Here is a 4301-nt window from a genome sequence, read left to right as displayed (position 1 = left end):
TACTGACAGTTAATTAATGAGACTGTGATCTGCAGCTCTGATGGATAACCACTTAGTTTTGTCTTTAATAAGCTGCCATACGGCCAGGAGCAGACCGCTGTGTAAATGTGCCTCCTTCAAGGTGTGTGTGTGTGTGTGTGTGTGTGTGTGTGTGTGTGTGTGTGTGTGTGTGTGTGTGTGTGTGTGTGTGTGTGAGTGACATTGTGGGCGTCCCTGTCTGTAGCGCAGCCTCCTTCAGGCCCCTCCCGGGAGCGCGCTGCTGTTCCGCTTCATAGACGCACGGACGGACTGACGGTGTGTGTGCTCGCTCTCTCCGCGCCTCTGCTGCTGCTGTGCTCCCTCTATCTCTGTGTGCGCGTGCGCCCCCCCCCCCCTCCCCAATTTATCTCCTGTCCTGTCCACATTGGGTGTGGAGGTGGAGGTATGTAGCACCGGGGAAAAAAAATAGTGGCGTTTTATGGCACTGTTGGTTTTCCATACCGGATTCCCCGTACCGAGCAGCATGTAGCACCTGGTGCCGCGTTTCCCCCGAAGAAAGCATCGCCTGAACGAGGATTATTCTGGGGGTGGGTTGGGGGATTTATTCCTTATTTTAGAGGAGTGTTAGTGTGTGTTTCCCCCGCCGCTCTGCACCTCCCGGTCGATGGTCGTTGAGGAAGCTTCCATCTTGAGATCTACCGAGAGCACCATGGCGAGCGACTCCCCTGCGCGCAGTCTGGACGAGATAGACCTGTCTGCACTCCGGGTAAATGTCTTCCTGTGTGAGCGTGCATGTGGCGTGTAAGTGTGAGCGTGCGTGTGAGGCTTTTGAGCACCTGTCCCCCCCATCCACCTCCAAGTCTTTCCTCCCTTCTCCATCATCACCCTCTCCCTTATCTACGCGTCGCCCTGCAGCGATTGAGGAAATAGTATAGATCTCGAGGCCTCACACCGACCGTCCTGTTGTTGTTTGTTGTTTTTTTCTTAACAATTGGGACGTGATGTGATAAGGCCCTGAGCTGCTGCTGCTGTGCGCGTGCGTGTGCGCACACCAACACGCGTGCGCGTGCGTCAGACAGCATAATAGAGGCCGCTGTGTCTGTGGGGCAGATGTTAAGCTGCCTGCTCAGTGACAGATCACACACACACACACACACACACACACACGAGACAGAGACATACAGATGCTCGGACATGCACGCGATTTCTCTCCGTCACACACACACACACACACACACACACACACACACACACACACACACACACACACACACACACACACACACACACACCATGCATAATAGCGATGATAACCGCAACAGCAGCGAGTTCCGCCATTTCGTGATGTTGTGGCGACAGCAGCATCAGTGGATGTTTGTGGCTCTGTGCAGAGTGTAGGAATGTGTGTGTGTGACAATTTCTTATTTTGATTTTCAGCTCAAGATTAACCAAATAGTGTGTGTGTGTGTGTGTGTGTGTGTGTGTGTGTGTGTGTGTGTGTGTGTGTGTGTGTGTGTGTGTGTGTGTGTGTGTGTGTGTGTGTGTGTGTGTGTGTGATTCTGCACAGCTCCTCTTTCTTTTCTCTGCTTATGCAACAAAGCTGTACCTGCAGAGCAACACTCAAGTCTGGACATGATCGACCGGGTGGGACTGCTTGTCTGTGTGTGCGTGTGTTTTACTGACACACACACACACACACACACACACATTGGAACTGATAAAGACACCTAGACAGACAGATAGACAGTTCTACATTCTCATATAAAAAGAGGAATCCTGCTCACTTCCCTCTGTGGCATGATGACTAGAAATTAGGTCACGGAGGACGGATCAGAGAGAGCTGGGGGGAAACATTTAAGTGTGACGCAAAGCCTGTCACAATCACACACATGCTTCCTGTTTCACGTCCCAGAATGATCTCTAAAGTTCACCTTCCTTAGTCATGTACCTCCTTCAAAGAAAGTCTTCCTCATGCACAATAGGTCTGAAGTTATATTTCTAGGCTTTACATTCTTTGCAGAGGGTCATGTCTTTCTTACACTATGTCCTTTTCCATTATTTAGACAAAAGCTATTAATTCAGGATGGAAAAGTACTGCTTTTTAGTATTCTCCTTATCATTTACACCCTGGGACTTGTTTGTAGTGTTGGCCAGGTCAGGAGGATGAGCGGTCAGGTTGTAAACACAATGTTTACAACCACTGATGTTGAAATGCACATAAATAAAACAATTTGTATCTGCCCTTACAGCCAAACTGTCTGTTAGGCTTCTCCACTGAATACAACAACTGCTGCAGAAGAATAAAGATAAACCACACGAAATTTCCATCATTATTTTAACATTTATCCTCATTACCTCAAAAACAACACTGTACAGCGTGCAGACAATCCTTGTTTGTCTGGCTCTGAAATTATTAAGCAAGTTCTCGCAGGACGTACTATCTGCTGTGGAAGACAAAATAGAGACAAATCCTGCTACCAAATCCAAAAAATGTTAGATGTTGTGGCAAGTGCAAAAGTGAGTCGAATCGAACCATGAAGTGGAAATGAGGCCAAAGAGGGTCGGGTTAGAATTTAGCTTTAATTTAAAGAAATAAGTAATTACAAATGTTTTATTTTAGTAGCTTACGAGTTCACAAACTATTGCCATTTTCTTTCTTTATCTTAACCTTTAGTGTCTTGGTTGCCTCACCCTCACTTCACTTTACAGACATAACATATATTTCCTTAACCTTGCACAGATATTGTGGACAGCAAGTATTTAAAAAAACATTGGATGCTTTGGATTTCGCTGGATCTGTATTGTCTGGGGAAGTGAACTATTAAATGTATTCTAATGACAATCATTCTGATCATGTAAAACTTGTGAAATGTATTTAATGAATGCACTCATTATATTCATGATACTGGGTGAAATGTAAACTTGTGCCAATGTGACATTCACTAGCATGTTAAGCTGCTGGCAACTTGCAGGTGTTTAATAAGACTCAGATCCTGATATCTTTACTTTCTTCTTCTGTGCTGTTTTTATTATCTGTGTGGTCCGACAGTTAGTAAGGGCTCTAACAGGCATGTAAAGGTGTTTGTGTGCGTGCACGACACTTGTTTGTGTGTGCATGAGGTGCGGTCTTCCAGGATTAGATGTGCTTCTGTTTGACCTTGACTGAAGAGGAACGCTGCTTTTTAAGCTAATCCCCCTCAGGAGGCTCCACTGTAATAGACAAAAAAAACACACAGTCACACACACACACACACACACACACACACACACACACACACACACACACACACACACACACACACACACACACACACACACACACACACACACACACACACACACGCATGTGTGTGTTTGAATTCACCTTCTGGCTTTCATCTGGATTTTCCTTGGCGATTGTCTGTGGTCGTAGTCTGCATTTTACTGTTTGCAGATGTTAAAGATAGCTTTGGAACCAGTGTGTGAATGCTGCACATCAATACACACTGACCTCCATCCTATTTAAACGTTTTCATCGTTCAACACTTGAGCATGACTAAAGGAGAAGATTGCCACCACTCTGTTAAATATAAATCTAGAAGGCCACTTTGGAGAGTTCAGACCTCAGCCAAGGCCATGAATCTGGAAGTGGAAAAATACTTGTTGTATCCGCCTCAAAGTTTCATTGGTTTGTTATCGGCTCACACTACAATCTCCCACCAAGTTTCATAAATATAAGGCCAGTCATTTTTTGCGTAAACCTGGTAATTATTCAACTGAAATCTGATCTCAAAATCGTACCTATTTTGCTTAGCTAAAACAACAAAAAGTTGGCTTTAACAGTTTAAATTAAAGGAAGTTGGGCATAACTGAGAAATACTTGTTACTTGACTCCCCTGTAAAAACAGTGTTAACTAGTAAGACTTTGTGATGCGCTAGTATAAGCTGTAGCTTCATATTAACAGCATAGCCTCAGGGCTCTGTTCTTGGTCCCCTCCTCTTGTCTTTGTACACAAACTCGCTCGGATCAGTCATTAGCCTGCATGGTTTTTCATACCACTGCTACGCTGACGATAGCCATTAATTCTGTCCTTTCCCCACTCAGTGACCCAGGTCGTCGCACGCATCCCTGCTTGTCTAGCTGACATCTCTCAGTGGATGTCTGCTCACCACCTCAAGCTCTACCTTGACAAGACTGAACTGCTTTTCCTTCCGGGAAAAGATTGTCTCACTCTTGACCTAACAATCAACATCGGTACCTCTGTTGTTTCCCCGACTCAAAATGCAAGGAGTCTGGGTGTGTCCCTAGATAACAACCTGTCCTTCACTGCAACATCGCTGCT

The 4301-nt window shown here is 45.5% G+C and overlaps 1 long non-coding RNA gene across 1 annotated transcript in view; it reads left to right on the top strand.

The window, feature by feature from the left end:
* Positions 1-282: 282 nt before the first annotated feature.
* LOC104944380 (uncharacterized) overlaps positions 283-4301 on the top strand; it is an 11276-nt gene continuing 7257 nt past the window's right edge. The window contains exon 1 of the long non-coding RNA XR_798218.1: positions 283-751. This is a non-coding gene — a long non-coding RNA (uncharacterized lncRNA). The remainder of the gene's footprint in view (positions 752-4301) is intronic.

The sequence above is a fragment of the Notothenia coriiceps genome, unplaced genomic scaffold (assembly GCF_000735185.1).
Source record: "Notothenia coriiceps isolate Sejong01 unplaced genomic scaffold, NC01 NC01_scaffold00008025, whole genome shotgun sequence".
Lineage (NCBI taxonomy): Eukaryota > Metazoa > Chordata > Actinopteri > Perciformes > Nototheniidae > Notothenia > Notothenia coriiceps.
The sequence above is the reverse complement of the archived record's forward strand: the minus strand, read 5'-3'. Positions and strand labels throughout refer to the sequence as shown.